At 41.8% G+C, this 19,017-nt stretch overlaps 1 protein-coding gene across 9 annotated transcripts in view; it reads right to left on the bottom strand.

The window, feature by feature from the left end:
• foxp1b (forkhead box P1b) overlaps positions 1-19,017 on the bottom strand; it is a 163,212-nt gene that overhangs the window by 122,229 nt on the left and 21,966 nt on the right. For 7 of the 9 annotated variants that reach the window (XM_034870729.1, XM_034870728.1, XM_034870730.1 and 4 more), the window contains one exon: positions 4,303-4,346. The exons of the other annotated variants lie outside the window; for them this stretch is intronic. The gene's annotated coding sequence lies outside the window, so the exon portion shown is untranslated. The remainder of the gene's footprint in view (positions 1-4,302; positions 4,347-19,017) is intronic. 9 annotated transcript variants of the gene reach the window in all.

Genomic DNA, 19,017 nt, shown 5'->3' with positions numbered 1-19,017 from the left:
AATAGCGAATGTACGTGGCCAGTGTTGGAGCCACAGAGCCGAGTATGTGAATCACCCACGTACATGTCACTTAACCAAATTGGCAAAGCTGATAAGCCATATTTACATAGCAGTGTTGCTGGGCGTGATCACCATCAGAAAAACATCCCCCCACGCTTTAATGGAAAGTTGGAATATAACTTAATGTGGGTCACAGCTGCCCTCAGGAAAATAGCTCAATTACAGCCGTGGATATAAACACTTATGTTTCTGTCAGAGTAGTAAACAGATGTGAAGTGACATTCTATAGTACATGATCAGTCAAACAGCTGTTGCTGCACCTTCATTCATTCACTTGTTCCGATGACGGATTCCAATTTCTCGCCCATCAAAGCTCAACACGTTGCCACACTATTTGCTTAAGGGCAGTGACAATAGGCAGATTAAGCTACAGAGAATGTCATTAACATGTTCCCTGTGTTAACATAACGCCTGCCGCACTTTTACTGCCGCTGTCAAACACAACAATCAGTACGCATGAAGTGGACATTATGGACGGGCCGAGTGTGACTTTTGTCCCCGTCTCTCTGTACAGGCCTCTCTATTCTGTTGCAGGACGGTTCTGAAAAACGACACTGTATTACGAACTTCTTTCCAAACTGGAAGAAAAAAAAGAAACCATAAAGAGCATTCAGAATGATGTCATGTGATGTTATTTTGTCTTAGTGCACTGTGCATTTGTACTCACACAGCGTATTGAAAAGGACATCCCCTTTGGCTGTTGTCTCATTGGGAGCCTACCTGTCACACGGCTGATATGACGCTCTTTGAATGCAGCGTGTACATGTGATCAGAGCAGCAGCAAGCACCCAGATGACAAAGTGACTAGGAGTGTCAAAGCAGCACACAAACAGGCCTGTCCTCTCCCAGACAGGAAGCTGGGAGCAGCAGAGGCGCTGCCTTGTCTCATCTGCCAGCAGCGCTCGCTGCCTCCCTGCCTCATCACAGCAACCATGTCTGATGGTGTGCACAACTCCATGCTGGACGGCTGTTTCGATTTCAGCCTGTGTGCCACATCTGTTGCTTGTCACGTTGCGTTGTGCCTGTCTGCGAGCTGAGCGTGACCGTGTCAAATGTGCTCCTAATCCTTCTGTCCCGTGTTTACAAACAGGGGCTCGCGCTCACAAACAAGCCAGCATGGTACACATCATGTGGAAGGTCAGGAGGCCTTCTCAGACACTACGTGCACCTGTGCAGCTAGTGTCACAATCCATCAGGCTGCTGCAAATGTGCGGTGTGTAGGCGGTAGAATTTGAGTGCTCTGTATTAAAAGATGCATTATGTGCTAATGAACCCTGTATGAAATTTTAAGTAAAAGTCAGAAACAATTTGTGTGTTGATTGTGTATAATAGGGGAAAAGAAAAAGGGATAGGTCTTGGTCACTTTATTATCCTTTAAGTATTCCCCATCATTGTACACTGCCTACTGAAAGTCAATTATCTCCCTCCCATGTCTAATTGAGAAAGTTTGCTACAGCTGTAAATCAAATCTCCATCAAAGGTGCATTCCGAACAATGTGCTCTTTATGGGCTTTTAAAGTACCTTGCAGGAGCATTTCACAGAACTACCAAAATCAAGGATATTCTATGCCAGACCCCCACTGTCAGCTTAAATACATGAGCAACGACCATGGCTAATTGGATCCATCCCATCCATCCATCTATGAAGTACACATGCTATATCAGCGAAAATCAAACGACATTCTTTCACTCGGTGTGAGGCAAGCCCAGCACTAAAGCGCCAGAAAGGTATTTATTAATGGGATGTTACAGTAGCTTAGGAAGGACGCAAGTGCTTCATTTCTATGTCCTTGTCTTTCCAATCAATATTCAAAAGTGCCTTGTAATTACACATTTAGGATTCATTTACATGCAAAGTGCCAGTGTGGCAATAAATTACAGTGAAAAGTACTGTCTGGGAATTTTTTCCCCCTCTATTTTTCTATTATACCATTTTGGATATCTATTTTATTTGTTATTATGTCTAAATATTTTTGATAAACATACTTCTTTCTTTCTTTATAAAACTCAAAAATTACAGCAAAAAACGGGAAAACAAAGCGTCTACATGAACAATTTGCATGAGTACCAAACCCCAGCCTGTTATGTAAATGCAATCCCTCTTAAGAGGGTGGGGAAAAATTTGAGATGGCTCATTTACATTGTCAAATAACACAACACTCATACTTTCCATTTACTATCAAACTGTTTTGCAAAAGCGCTAACATGGAAACGGTCTGTGTGAGTGCATGTGTGTGTAGTTCCTCACCACCAAGTCAATGTTACAATACTGCTGAAATGGGGCTGGGTGGTATACAACATGATTGAACACCGTGACTGCCGTTCTGACCGGCTTCGTCAGACCACAAGACAACACGTAGCAGTGCTGGCACGGCAGGGAGGCACAACGCTGCTATGGGGGCTCTAATATATTCAAAAAGGGATCATTTACTTAAGGCTTGCATCCAAGGATCAGTCTGGCCTTCATTAGCCTCAATCTGACACGGATGTGAACAACATGTTGGCTTGCCACATGAACACTGCCCCTCCTCCTGCCGAACCCCAAACACTCAACTCCTCCTCCCTTCTCTGAGACCTGCACAGCAAATTCCTCTGGAAATATCACAGGTTGTTAGCATTCCAGAGAGAATTTTACATTGGTGTACACTCAGGCCTTAATTAGAGACACTATTTGATCATTCAGCAGCTGGGCTTTATTAAAAATACGGGTTCACATCGCCCTACAGTCACCCCTGGCTCAGTGTGAAAGAGCTCACAGAGGCAGAAGAGTCTATGAAACCAGAATATGCATATTCATTACTTGATACATCCCTGTACAGGAAATCTCCCTCCCATCAAAGCAGTATTTACACTCAGTTTAGAACAACATTAGAGTTTCCCTGGATATCATCTCAGCGTCATCCACCTCGGATATGAAGAGGGCAGATGGATTTAGTGTTTTTTTTCTTCTATTTTTTTTATTTTGAAAAGCTGTCCTGAGAAATGTCTCTCTAAATTTCCCATGATGGTCTAAATGCTATTTCAGAGCTTATTTCTTATCCCAATCCTAACAAAAACCTACATTTTAATATATTGTAATAAGTTATATATAACAAGTAATTACACAACATATATTCAAACCAATAGTGTGCAACTATTTCATATTAGTGAACGTCCGTTACAGTCAAGTAATTGCCGAATGAGTCGATGCAAAGCTAAAAAGCCTACCAGCTCCACCAAACTCTCAAAATGGTGTTGTCCGGCAACATTCACGCGCAGAAATTAGAGTTATGAGTTTTACGTCACCGCTGAGAAAGAACAGCAGCAACGGTGACGTTGGAGACAAAGAGGACATAAAAAACTACAAGCTAAGCTCTTCTGAGGAGTTCATCATGTATTGTTTGATCCACGTTTCCTCATTCAGCTACTGGAAACTGGGGGGGGGGGGGGGGGGTGTGACCACCAAAGACTCACGTCATGCAGACAGTGTTGTTGTCATTACGAAGAATTCCTTATGGGGGCGAAAGAAACTACACACTATAGTTTCATAAATAATCAAACACAACCTCAAGTAAAAATAAAAAGACATAACCCTTTACTAAGGCCCACTCAAAGCCTCAAACTAAATGTCAGCTCAGAGCCTGAGCTACATCAACCTGAAAAAGAACTGAAGAGATGTAGAATATTTCTGACCAAGGTCAACAGGGACTATAAAACAAACACCGGGTTTAAGGTGAAGTCTGCTCTCCGTGAAGGTTAGCCATGTTTTCTGTTTACACTACAATGCAGGCTTTGAAATTGTTTTGCGGTGTGGAGTCTGCCCAGGGTCATTGTTTGTTTTTGACGTGTTTATACACCACACAAGGAGTAATGACTTCTAGGATAGTCAAAGGGTGCAGACATGATCCAGGACACTATCTGAACCTTTCTTCACTTTTGAGGTTCCCAGGCGACTTTTAACACTGAGAAGACTCGCACTGACTCAACCTCGTTGTTGTCGCCATGTCCAGCGTCATTCAAATGGGATGTAAATATGTAACTGCATCAGGAAATGAGGTAAATCGGTTACTATGCAAAACCTGCCTTATCATTTAGTTGTACTGAAACTCATAGCAATTTCCATTTATAATTCCCTTTTGTGAAAAGACATTCAAATCCAGGTTGGGCAAAAGTTAAAGTAATGATGCAAAAAGTGAATACAGGAGTAGTATTTCTGTGTTAACTGACTTGAACCATCTACGGACGTGCATGAGAATAACTTACTTTGATCTCTGGCCCGACAGGATGTCACCACTGGAGTCTCCCGGCTGGACCGGTGAGGAGCAGATAGAAGGGGAGGAGAGAAGCAAAGGAGAGGGGGTAGGAAGGTGGGCGTGGTAGAAAGGGATGAGGAGAAACAGTTGAAATTATTTGAAACATGGTGACTAAAAAATGTTTTTATTAAAGACATCATATTATGCTCATTTTCAGGTTCATAATTGTATTTAGGGGTTATCTAGAATAGGTTTACATGGTTTAATAAAAAATAAAAAACTATAATGTTGTCATGATGCACATTGCTGCGGCTCCTCTTTTCACCCTGTGCGTTGAGCTCTACGTTTTTGCTACGGAGTGAGACAGCTTACTTTTGTTCCATCTTTGTTGGGAGTCGCATATGCGCAGTATCTAGGTAAGGACTATTAGCCAATCAGAAGCAGCATAGAGTGGGACCTGACAAGCAAGCTAGCGTGATCCAAAACAAAAGGTAACCTATGGCTTTGGCTCCATCGTACAAGTTCAAACCCGAGTCTGATCCCGAAACACAGGCAGAACAACCAGAACCACAGTCGCCTGTTAGAGTGGAGCAAGACGTTTCAGAGTGGTAAGATATTTAAATGTTAACACATTGGTCTTCATACGTAACGTTTTAATTCTGCACCGTCTCCTGGACATGGCGCTACAACTATCTGAAGTCTTCGGGCCCCCCGCTCAAACTAGCTTGGTTTGAGGCTGTGCCACACTAGCAGCTAGGTGAGCTTTATAGCGTGTGTTACAAAGTGACATCAAAGTGACGCACGTTTATTAACACGGAAGTAAACGCTGTACTACAACAGAGCTGTTTGGTGAACAGTGTTTTTGGGTGGAGATGGAAATTCACTTTGGGGTGGACTTTTGTAAACCTATTACATGCACAATAAAGATATCAACACAAATAGGGAAAGGTAAAAAGCCCAAAAACACACAATGAAGCACATTAAATACCAACAGTGAAGTCATCACAGATGCTTTTTGGGTGATTATGTATGTGAGTGTACACACACGCACAAACACACACACACACCCATGCTTATCAGACTATGAGAGCATTAGTGGTGGAAAAAAAACAGGTCGCTTTAAAATGAATACTCATAATAACAGAATTAAATATGTTTTACAGTGTACCCCCTGTATACACACACACACACACACACACACACACACACACACACACACACACACACACACACACACACACACACACACACACACACACACACACACACACACACACACACACACACACACACACACACCAGTATGTGGATGTGTATATTTAGCATCCTAAACGACAACTCCCTTGATTAAACAAATAATGACACATTACAAAAACTTTAATTGGGTCCAAATTAACTGGAATACTGCACTAATTGCATTTAAACACTGCTCCTTCCCGACCTTAGAGCAAGCACGTTTTAATTACTCGCTTCTAAAGGCTGAATCCCTATAGTGTTGATGGACAAATAAAATCAATTCAAGTTAGGGCTGGGTGATTTATCTATAGTTTATTGAACTTTGGATACTGTAATATGACAAGAGTTTTGTCATTCTAATTTTAATGGCTGCATTACAGCAAAGTGATGTCATTTTCTAAACTTATCAGACTGTTCTAGCTGTTCTATTATTTGCCTTTACCCACTTAGTCATAATATCCACATTACTGATGATTATTTATCAAAAATGTCATTTTAAATATTTTGTGAATGCAAAAGACAACCCTACAATATCGTTGCAATATAGCCATTGATGTAAGGGATAAAAAAATATTGTGATATTTAATTTTCTCCATATCACATAGTTGTAGTGCAAGTTTTACAGCACACTTTAAGTGTTTTTATTCAATATGAATGAAGGTTAAGTATCCTGAAATAACTTTAGGGTATAAAACTGCAAAATCACCACACATTAGCACTCAGCCTCTTAAAGTTGAGCTCTGTCATTCAGTCCCACTCCCCGACAGCCCCATGGCCCTTCACCTTAACTCCTTCCCCTTCGTTTGCAAACACAGAGGGAAGAAACAGCAAAATGTGTTTCCTGAAAGGGAGGAGAGGTGGAAAAAGCCCATCCTGTCCCGAGAATCACTGCCGCCACACCAGAGCCGTCGCCACTGGCCTTTCTGCAGAGGCAGCAAAAGTTCCCCGAGAGGGGAGCGTCTGCCAACTCAAACAGGGCTCATTCTCCACTCTGTGGGCGGCCAGCCGCCCATGTGGGCCTGCACTGGGCCTGCGCTGGGCTTCCTGAGGGCTCGCTGCAGCTGGAGCACTTTGAATAAAGGTAACAGCAATGTCACAGCTACTGTAAACTTGCTAGGCTGCTCCTGTCAGCAGGACGCTCCCAATCAAAGCAGAAACAACCCCACCTCAAACACAACGCATTTTTTTCTTATTTTTCCACCAGCTCCAAACTTCCCACGAATTACAAAGAGAGCACACAGGCGAGAGGGCAACCACTGTTCCCTGATCTTGCCAAACAAAATGCCAAGAGACCAGGAGTGACATTCAGCTCTGGGGTTTAAAAATACGGGCAATTTGAAAATGATTAGAGTCTTATTTTATTGTTGAGCGCCTGACACAGGAGAGGAAACCAGAACAATCAAGCCGACTGCCTTTTTTTCTGCTGAATTTAGAAACACTAATTAGTTTTGCTCTCGTAAAGCCAACCTGAAAACGACCAATTAGAAAGTGAAAATGAGACGTGCAGAGGAAACAAGAACTTGTCATTTCTACCGTTTTAAGTCCCATATGCACAACTTGACTGTGATGACTTTTATACACACACACACACGCAAACGCACACGCACACACACACACACACACACACACACACACACACACAATGATTGGCATGCCGCCTACTAAACCTGATGTCACGTACACACTATGACCATTTAATAGTACTTTACGTCAAATTGCATTTTGCTTAGTTAGAAGGAAACCATTAAAGATCTGTATGGCCACATCAAACCACGGCTGTGCAGCATTGGCATGCAGATGTCTAAAGTACCAGGCTGGGGAGAGGATACAGCCCACCAGACTGACCACAGCAGCTGGTTTCAGCTATAGACCTACCAGGGCCAAACTGTTACCCCATCACAGGTGCCTTGTTCCTATGCATTTCCTCTTTCAAGGGTACTGGAATAATTCCTCTGTATGTAAAACTGTTTCAAACTAACAGCGGGGGCTAGTACCTTCATGTACTTATAGTTCATACACATAGAGTACTTTCCACCTGCTAAGTGGTTCATGTTTAGCAAGTCATTAGAAATTAACGAACAACTTGCAGGAAAATTATCTTCAGAAATTTCACTGCTATTCCCCGAGCAAACAGTGGCAAGCGTTTCATCACTGTCGGACTGAAGACGGATGGGCTGTCAGTGCCTTCCCTTGTCCAAGATCCAGCTCCTGGGCTGGGAAGTGGCTAAAAAAGGCCGGGGCTACGCTTTCCACGCCTGCGCCTTTTACTGGGAGTAATTCTCAGATGCCAGGTCGCTGCCAACGTCCTTGCAGCCAATGGCAGAGAGGCCAGTAAGTTCACATTAACTGCAGAGTGTAACTGCGCTGAACATCTGCTCATGAATGAGAGCGCTGCCCACTAACTCAGCGAGTTGAGGCCCACTGATGAAAAATTCAACGTTCTCCTGGCTGGCACGCTTGTTTTGCACAACTCTCCTGAGCCCCCAGAATTATATTAAGAGAATTTTAGCACGGCCTGGTCTATCTGAGAGAACAGCTGGCACTGAAAAGGGATCTGCTGCTCGGCGAGAGCTCAGGGACTTCACACGGGATCTGCCTTCTCCTATACCATTTGTCCTTGAAGGAAAAAAAAAAAAAGAATCAGTGTCAAGCACCCAGGTAATAATAAGAAAGCAGAGGCTACATTTAGCTGATTACACCCCCCGTGTGAGCTACGGAGGACGGGGCATAACCAATGAAGACATGAATCGATATGGAGTGGAAAGAGAAGATAGAGGGGCAATTGTGACAATAAGTAGCTCCCTCAGGAGACCTATTTACTATACCTCTCCTTTGTCTGGCTTGTTTAGCTCATTAGATAGTTAACTAGGAAGGATCTGCCCCCAACCTTACGATACGGAAACAGTCTAATCAAGAGCAGTCTGTTCAGGGGGCGACTACATCAAAGACTTTGGAAGAGTATGAAGGCAGTCCCACAATTCTGTCCTTCATTTGCTGCAATTATGTGCCTCATAAGTTTGTGATATTACTGGAGAGACAAAATGTAAAAGCTACTTTCCTATACATGAAATCATAAAATCCTAACTGTCTATACAGTGACATGAACGGACAAATGATTTCCTCTAAAGATGATGAAATAGTTTCTCAGTTTAAAAATGTTAAGTTTAAGGAAGTGATGACTCCTAGCAAACACTAAGAATAAAAGATTACCACACACAGTAATTTCACTTCCGTCTTTCAGTGAAATACAGTTAACAGATTCCTATATGTCAGCACAGAACACAACCTGAGAGAAACTTTTCATCTCATTGTAGATTTTTTTTTTTTTTAAATAATCGAGGTTTCTTACGGAGCCCCGGAGGTGACATGGAGGGAGAAAAAAAACTTGAAGAAAAGAAAATGAGAAAAAAAGACATATACGAAAAAGGATTAAGCAAAATTAGTGATCTTTTTGAGGAGGGAACGTTGATGTCGTTTTAGCAGGTATCTACTAAGTATAATATTCCTAGAAAACATTTCTTTAAATATTGTTTATAAAGAGTTTTGTTCTCTCTATGCAGAACCAATCATTAAGTTTGCCAGTACTTGATTCTTTGGAGGAATTCATTATCAAGAAATGCAATAAAGAATTAGTGTCAGTTTTTTACAACTGGTCTGCACCAGGGTCTACTGAATCAACAACCTCAAAACTTGAGTTACGGAAGGTGGGATTGAGAGAGGATATATGAAAGGAGAGGATAAATGGAGACAAGTCTGTACAAACTCAGAGAGACAGACAGGTAACGTTAGCTGAAAACTACTTCAATATAACTGGTTGATGCAGACTTACATAACTCCTGTCAAACTAAACAGGGTTAATAGAAATAACCCTGATACATGCATTAAATGCAGAGAAGCTCAGGGATCATTTGTGCATTGTGTTTGGGAGAGCAGCATTATAAGAGACTTTTGGGTGAAAGTGACTAATATTACAAAGATAATTCTATTCCTGACTAGAAGCAAAAATGGTTTTGCTACACTTATATCCAAAGAACCTTAAACTAAATCCCCAGCAGTGTAAATTTATAGATTTCGCTACACTACAAGCTAAAAGAATGATAGATCTTAGCTGGAAAAGGTCTGATACACCACTGTCTAGCACAGTATATGGCCTTGGAAAAAATAATGGATTGTATTAAAAAACTAAATGGATGTACTGTATATGAAAAAATATGGAAGACATTTAATTACTACATCAACAACAATCATATTGGTAATTTCTTACAAGAGGTGTAACGTAATGTATTAGTGTTATTTTTTTATAGTGTTTTGCTGGAAAATGTAACTTTTATGTGTTAAGTATAGTAATGTATTTTTGGTATTCTGGGTACCTTGCAATATTTGTTGTGCATTTAGATTGACTCTTGTCTGATACCTTTGTGTATTTTTGTATTGGAGAAGAGAGCGATGTGTTCTGTTTCTTTTTTTCTATGTGTTGGGGTGGGAAATAACTGTGTCAAACTGAAAAAGTGTTTCTCTGTAAACTGTCTAGTATAATCAAAATTAAAAAACACATTGTTCAAAAACAAAATACATGTACTGGCAACAAACACTTTTGCGTGACCTTGCCTTTGTTTTGCGAGATCTTAAGTTTGACATGGAGGAAGAAGAAAAATACATTCAAACTCGAGATCTCGACTTTAGTCTTTGTCCCCAGTAAAAAGAAAAGAAGTTCCCCTCCATGTCACCTCTGTGGCTCCGTAGTTTCTTGATCTTTAATACAATGAGCACTGAATGATGTGTAAATGATAGCAATTGCGCCCCCATCCCCCAAAAGACGTATTCTGTGAACGCAATATTGCCATTGAAAACCAGGAGGATGTCTGGAGAGAAGCTCATTCAGCTGGTGACAAATGACAGCACTTTGTCTTCCTGACAAGATCCCTCCTTCATCAAATGTCCAACCTCACATGGAAATAGGAAATCACACATTATCACACTGACAAACAATTACTACCATGTCATTAGCGGCAACCCTGGGCCTGAAACCATTAAGAAAACACAATGTTGCGCACCACGCTAACCATCAGAAGAAACACAGGATGTCGATTAAAAGACACAGATAAATCAGTCATGACACAAACAACCTGATGCTTACAGTTTGGGAAGGGTCTAAAATGTTGGAAATGAGGGGTGAGAACAGTCCTTTGTGCCGACTAAATAAATCCCAAGATAATCAGGAGGAATCAAAAGTTCCTCATCTCCGAATAAAGATTCATGTCTTTGTGATTACAGAGCAGTGCTTGCCTTATATTAAAAGTCAACACTTTAGAGGAGTTTCTCTCCAAGTGACTTAATCAGATACAAAGCATTAGTATCTTTTTTAATACATCTCCCAGTGTCAGCCAGCAAATGAAAAAGCTAGCCTCTGTAAATATGACTGCTTACTTCTAACACAAACATTGTTGACATCTAATGTAATTTCAGCGGGACATCCAAGTGAAAGCACACCGGGGTAATATAATGCTCTTAATGAGAATTCCTTCCAGCTTGAGACCTTGGCAAGATAGCCATAATGCATGGCTTCTCTTTTTAATAAAATAATTGTTACAGTTATTAAAGATGAATCTCATCACAGTCGAGATGACAAAATAATTCATTACCAAAACCAAGGCTTTAAATAGCTGCAAATTATAAAAGCCCTACCCCATCCCCCCCACCCGTTGAAAATACACTTCCAGATAAATGGGTTCGTTACTCCGTATAAATATTGGATATACGCTGCCCTTGAAAGGAAAGAAATATTGCAACTGTCCATTCAGACATTTACAGACACACCATGCACCTTGTTCAATACTACAGTAAAACCTATCAATAAACAACAAACTATAATTAATTTGCCTATATCATATATTCTAGTTTTAACTCATCGAACTGTGGCTGCATCGTTTGTTTTATTATCACACAAATCTTTAAGGAACATCTAAAGCTTGACCTACTGTATATTGTCATTATTATGTATTGGGGATATTTGCATTACAGTCATAACAATGTGTTTCTGTATTAAAACTACATTCAATATCTATCAATACTGTCATTATGGCCACCTACTACCCTAATGGTGGTTACTGTACCTGCTCATGCAAACACACACTACACATATTGTGCGATACATACTTTCACTTCCCTTTTTCTTGCATTCATTTCTGAATTGTTTACACTATATTACTTATCAGATCAAATAGCGGTATCTTAACGTATGATCATGAACTAATAAATGAATTAATCTAGATTGACATCAGGCTATGTCAGCAGTAAATATAGCCACATGGTAACACCGATACTAATAGTTTGTCTTTTGGAGCCTGCAGTGTTCCTTCTAACAGGACCTCCATGTGTGAAACAGAGAAAACGCTGGAACACGTTTGTACAAACTCTCCCTTCCTTCCCCCTCACCTTACCGTTCACAGCTCTCTTTCACCTTTATTTATGTATTCAAAAGAGATAATTTACAGTGATGGCATGGAAACTTCCCAGCATGCCTTTTAACCTGTCGTTTTTCACTCTCTCCGCAGCAGGATGTCCAGAGGAAATGCTTTATTAAGATCCTGCCGACATGAAGAGCTGCTGTGACTTACTGGTGCATTACTGTCTAAAAGGCAAAGTTATTTAGACCAATAAAAGGCTAATATATTGTTTGAGTGGAATTACACATAAGTTATCCCTGCCTTAATAACATCACCGCAACCCCTGATGTTGTTTAGATCAATAAAGCCCATTAAAGTACAGACCTCAAGCGCAGATAAGGCTGGACTGCCACAGCAAAATACTGCTCGCTGGCATCTGAGAGAGTAGAGGTCTTTCGCCGGCAAACAAAAAGTGGGCAAAATGAGAAAAACACTTCAAACTTAATACCATAACAACTTGAAATCCAATAAAGTTCATTGTCTGTCTTATGGAGCCTTCTGGTCTACTGGCAAGGCAGATAAACAAGTAAAAAAAGATGGTAATGGATGTTGGATCTTAGATCTTAGACAGACAAAGCAAAGACAAGGTGAATGGTTATGGTGGTGGTGGTGGGGGGGGGGGGGGGGGGGGGGGGGGGGGGGGGGGGGGGGGGGGGGGGGGGGGTCCTGATGCTAGATCAAAGGAGGACTACAGCCCTCAGTCATCAGTGCATAAACACTGATGGACAGGGACAAAAAGAGAAAATGTACTAATAGGTGAAATTAATCTACAAAACCAGAGGAAAGTCACTGTCTGGGTATACGGACAGAGTATCCCAGGATTGGGAATGTGGTTCTCCATCATGCTGGGCTCATTCTTAGCAGTGTCCACCAGGTGATGCACTAAATCATCTGTGCAGCAACTGTCCATCAGCCCCTGAGGTGTGATGACCAGTCTGGCCCCGCCCCGAGTTGTGTGTGTATATGAGAGAGAGAGAGAGAGAGAGAGAGAGAGAGAGAGAGAGAGAGCGCAAATGTGCACATTCGCTTTTGGGATAGAGTGCAGACAGTGTTCACGTGCACTTGTAAATTGCAGCACACCAGAGACACCACAGTTCTCCACAGGAAACCACAGGAAACAGTTTTGACGCTATCTCTATGAGCACGCAAAATGACAAACAAGATTGTTATTATATTTTTTTAAGTACAGCGTGTCCCCTATGGCTTATACACTGTCAAAAGGAAGTTTACAGACACCCCAAAGCTAATCAAGTGGGGGAACTGCACTCACAACAAAAACAACCACTTTTAGAGTGTTTCTGATGCCCACATCAATTTGTATTTACATGAGATGACCACTATGATTCTGTACTCGTCCTTTTTATTCCTTTCTTCTTCTTTTTTCATATTTGTGTCATCATATAGCAGCTGCACTGATTACAACAAGCAGGCAAGATTGTTCTTACACTAACTTTACCATAATAATGGAAATGACAGTTTAATTATTTTTTTCACATACAATAACATTTGACGAGTTGAAACTTCTCTCAGGTGTGTCTATATGGAGCCAGAGTGCAATCCTGTCCTCAGCCTCTGTCATCAGAGGCAGCATAGCAGTGTGACTGCAGGCTTGCATTTCAAATATTTTTTTTAAAAGTAGTTCAATCTATGAATCAAGCTAGACAAAAACAGATCAGACAAATGCAACAGAGAGATCTTGAAGACGTCCAAAGAAGTATCTCTTAAACACAATATCTCAGTACAAGACCTTTAAAACGGAAAGAAGATACTGAGACAGGGCAGAAGATTCTTGTCACACACACACACACACACACACACACACACACACACACACACACACACACACACACACACACACACACACACACACACACACACACACACACACACACACACACACACACACACACACACACACACACACACAGCTGTAATGATTGTGAATAATATCCCTGCAAAATGATCAACTCTGACAATGTAATATTACCCAACAATAAATACATCATGGACAAAAAAAGAGGAGAAAAGAAGGAAGAGGAATAAAAAGCAGATAAGAGAGACGATCTTCTACCAGCTCCAAGTGACAGCATAAATAAAGTGTGGCACATATTTTACCTTCTTCAATTATCTGCCTTTTGACATGTAAGCTCAGCACAGTGTAATTAACATCTCAGGAGATAATGGGGTCGCTACTCACTGATCAATCTCACACATATATTATTTGCATTTCACCAATCCAACCTCCTGTTATCCTGGGAAGGAAAAATTCCACAACAGAATTTGTGTCTCTTTTTTTTGGGTTTGGGGCATTTAATGGAACTCTGGTAATAGGACTAATGACTCATCCAATTTAGCTCATCTTCCAAAACATCAATTAGGCCAAGACTCAGCTTACCCTCAAACAGAGCTTTTGCTGTCACTGTAAATAACAAATCTTTTCCGATACAGGCAAGAAGTTACCATGTTGTCATTATCAATTACAGAAAGCAATACAAGACACAAAAAACTGGATAAAAACATTGAGGATTCTCTATGATTGTTCCCTCTGTGCCTTTAAAAGTAAGAGGCGTTGTAGCTGCACCCTCTGACCTGAAACACTTAACAGTACAATCGGGTATCGATTTGGCCTTCTCAGTGTTGGCTAAATTCACTTGGTTTTGAACAGGAGTAGTTTCCACTTATTTACTCTTTTTAAAACAAATATTACAGATTCACTCAAACCTTCTACCAGCTTTGAATGTGCATGCAATTTACATTGGCCGTCCATTGCTGTTCTATACTGAGGATTTTATGTCAGGCTCAACAGTACATTTAATAAAACTCAGACCAATCTGACTAGTGTACACAAAGTCCAGAATAGGGAAAGAGTATTACAACAGTTGCTGCAATACTTAAAAGCTCTTAAATAAGCTTTAAAGAAGAAGCATGTACAGTATGATGTGTTCTACTGAACATACAGTCAACCCATAATGACCACTTAATAAAACTACTTTCACAGATAATCTCTGAGTTCCAAACAAATGCTGATTGTTTCTCCTTCAGGCCAATAGCCAGATGCCTTTGAACAAACCTCAACGAGATTTATGTTGTCTATGTTACATTGTGTTGCTTCTGTCAGGTCCAAAGCTAAGTGTCTGTACCCTGGCACACAGCTAAACCACAGGTGCGGGGGGGGTGAGGTACATTACAGTAAGAGCAATATTTTAATACATTAAGGGGAGAAACCACACTTCCTCTTTAGGAGACTGAACTGAAAAAAAGTGTGTAATAACTGTGTCCCTGTAAGAACAACTGCTGCTTAAGTTGCATCACTCACAGATCTCTTAATAGTATTTGGGCTGTGGCGTTACACCTCAAGACTGAGCGTAATACTTCCCATTATTTGGTAATACTACTAGCTTGCTACGCCTGCTTTGATAGCGCCACACGTCATTCTGTCACTCAAAACAAAGCTGTTTAATTTGAAGGACATGGAACTGTAAAATAAAATACTCTTGTAGTGTTTACTATGCAAGCAAGGTAAGCTAAAGGTTGACTTGATTAAATGTATTCAAAAGTAGGTCAATCTAAGCAACTTGTCAGAAGTTCAGTCTGAAACGTAAAGACAAGGTTTTAGACAGATGTTCAACCTTCTTTCTAATAATTGTGCATTTCAGATGGGATGCCCGGCTTCACCATAACTGTCAAATTAAATTGATGGAGAAAAAAAAAAAAGACTCTCCCACCCCCCCAGTAAACCTAAAGAACTTCTAGCAAAGACATTGCTGGCTTTCTACAGTCTGTTTTGACTATACAGACACCAATATAAAAAGGTCAAAACCTTTGAAAAATCCATAAAACTGCAGTGGGCAAAACAGATACAAGAGGTGATCAAAAAGAAGTAACCATAAGAAAATCACTGCTGTTGTTGCTGCAGGGAGTGTTAAAATCTGTACTTTAAGTGTATTATTAACTCAAAGCTGCCTGGACACGCGGGGGCTGTTTTACAATTTAGGCTTTAACAGATGTGCGTTTTATGTAGCAGGTTCTCCAGAGTTTAGATGCCGCTGTCCACATAGATGAGGCCGTAAGGCAGGTCATAAAACCTGCCTTTGAAACTTTGGGAGAATTAATGCCGACATGACAGTTAGTGGGCAGAGATCTGTATGGCTCACCTTTTCAGCACACTCGCATGCTTGCGCATGCTCAACATCCCGCAAGAAGAAAGCCAGGGATGGCCAGGTGAAAACGTACTACACGTTCAAGTCTGGCTAATGAAGTCACATTTCCTGCATATCTACTCTTGGGTGGTATGACATCATTTTGCCCACACTTGCATCTTTAAAATGAGCAGTTTACTGTAATGTGAATACTGTATTGTAGGGTGACGACAAAAGTAATTGTACTGCAACCACAGCGTACAGTATAATTACTGGGATTCACACACCCTTACCCCCCCCCCCCCCCCCCCCCCCCCCCCCCCCCCCCCCCCCCCCCCCCCCCCCCAATCATACCCTGGCTTTACAAGGTGGAATTCCTGGCAGGGTACACACACACTCTTTTGATCTTAAAACACACCCTCATTTACACTTACGCTTTTCATACGTAATTCATTTTGTTCATTTTCTTTAATTCAAATGTAGATTGTTGTTTTCCTTTTGCTAAAGACAATCTTTGTCACACAATGCAATCTTTATGTTTCAAACTCCTTTTCCCCAGTGACCTGTGTAGACTGTGGTACCACCTCCTGGGCCAGGCAGGAAGGCATGCTGAGTGGGCTCTCTGCTGGCTGTATCCAGACCCTGCCTCTTACACAATACAGGCTGCCTGGCCCTACAGCAGGCCAAACCTCCTCCCCAATAACCCACTTCCCATTCTTGATCAAACCTGGGGATTCTAGTGTGAGGGTGGAGAAGAGAAAGATGGGAGGAGGTGTGTGGAGGGGGATGTGAGGGAGGGGGAGGCACATCCTGCGTGAAACCGCATCCTGAACAAGCATTGCTGCATCTCACTGTAAATAAATACTCTCTCCTCCGCGTAGCTTCCGTCAACTGTCACCGCCTTGGCTCCCAATCACCTTCAAGTCCAAACAGGAAAGTGCAGGGAGGCGAGGGAGATGGCAGATATGAGCTTTAATTTGCTTCTCGCTGCACTTTAGCCCGGGTGCACACTGCTTCCTATTCTCCTGGTCTGACCAGCTGCCCCGGCTTTGTTCCAGACCCTGAGTCCTTCCTGTCACCTTTCATTACTACATTATCCAGGAGGAGGCTCCCTGTGTAGCGGGGGAGTCACCGTTTGGTGGTACTCCCCCTCCGTTTATGTAGTACCATACGAGGCATTCAAAGCAACGCGCGACATCCTCAGAGGAGCACTGCTGCCTTGTTACCTGCTAGTCCCCTGCGCATTATCACAGGAGGCGCAACTGAGCAACAGAGCATGACTAGGCAACAACTGAGACATGACAAGCTCTCAGTCCGTGAATTGCTTTGTGTTGCAAGACTCTCATCAGACCAGCTCAGTGTGTGAATTTCAATTGTATGAAAAAGTATCAAAGGCTTGCTGCTTGTTGTGATGACAAACCAAAATGTATGACAGGATATGTCGAACTAGGAACAGAAACACTACTCGATGAAGGGAATTTGTATGGCAGCCGCTCCACTTATTGTTGTTACTGTTGTCTGGTGTTCTATATCAAATTTTCCTTCAAGAGTGAAAGCATCCAGGCCCACAGTCCGCCAGCACTCCTTGAATTGTTTTATTACACTTGAAAGAGTTGAGCTGAAAATTGCATGCAGCTGCTGATTGCAGCACATCTGTGTTTGGCCTGGGCTTAGCTTTGCCCAACAGGCTTGAAAAACCATTCACTAAGTAAGTGATTTCCAAACTGGGGGGCATGACCTCTAGGGGTGGCCTGTAGTTATAACTGGGGGGGCGTGGCGATGCTATATTATATATATAAAAATATATATGAAAATTGCATGGTTCTGCAGCACTGCATGCTAGCAAAGCATTGATGATGAAGCAAACCAGGACCAAACACCACAACTACCAAAACAAAAGGTGAGAAGATATGTAGTGGGACACGATTTCAATCAAAAGGAGCTGGCTTCCAATCTCCTGGTCGAATCGCATTGTGTTTTGTTGACTATCCATTCGCGGAAAAATTGCTGGGTAATGCGCACCTCTCTCTCCCTACCCGGAGAAACACTTGATCTCAATTCAATTCAAAGGGGGCTTTATTTGCATGCAGGGTTTTCCCTGGGTTTTTAGCGCTGCACGCTCGTCGTCTAACTCACTGGTATCAACTAATTTGCAAATCCGTGCTGGGCAAAGCCCCGCTGTACCTACGCTGACCGGTCACCATGTCTTCCCCCGCCTGCTCCCTGCGCTCAACGTCCGTCTGAACTCCTGTCCAATCACTGTAAGTGATAATCGTTCTCCATCATCCATGCCCCCCCATTGAATTTCTGCAATCTTTTACCTCAGTCACGACCCATGCATATATTTGCACAGATGCACATCTTCTCCTGCATTGCTATTATATTCTGTTTACGCACTCTTTTCACTATATATCCGCCCTGGTGAGCTCAACTGTCATTCCCCCAACTTTTACTGTCACTGAATTTTTTGCACACAACAATCTGCACTTACGGTATATAGACAATCTTTACTACATCTCAGCATTTATATATTTTGTATATTCGTGTCTATTGAGATATTACAGACCAGAGATGGGAAGTAACGAAGTACAAATACTTCGTTACTGTACTCAAGTAGATTTTTCTGATATTTTTACTTTACTTTACTATTTATTTTTGTGGCGACTTTTTACTTCTACTCCTTACATTTTAACACAAATATCGGTACTTTCTACTCCTTACATTTTACAAAATTGGCTCGTTACTTTCGTTTTGTACAAGAGGTTGTCATGTCGGACAATAGCGCGGACACGCGCCACACACCGCGAGCGGGTGCGCACGCCACACGGAGAGAAAAGTGAGAGAAATGAAAAGGAGACAAGCTGTCCGGAGGATAACCAGCTGAGATTGTGTGTGTGCCTCTTT

This window comes from Etheostoma cragini, chromosome 4 (genome assembly GCF_013103735.1).
Source record: "Etheostoma cragini isolate CJK2018 chromosome 4, CSU_Ecrag_1.0, whole genome shotgun sequence".
In the NCBI taxonomy this organism is placed as follows: Eukaryota; Metazoa; Chordata; class Actinopteri; order Perciformes; family Percidae; genus Etheostoma; species Etheostoma cragini.
The sequence above is the reverse complement of the archived record's forward strand: the minus strand, read 5'-3'. Positions and strand labels throughout refer to the sequence as shown.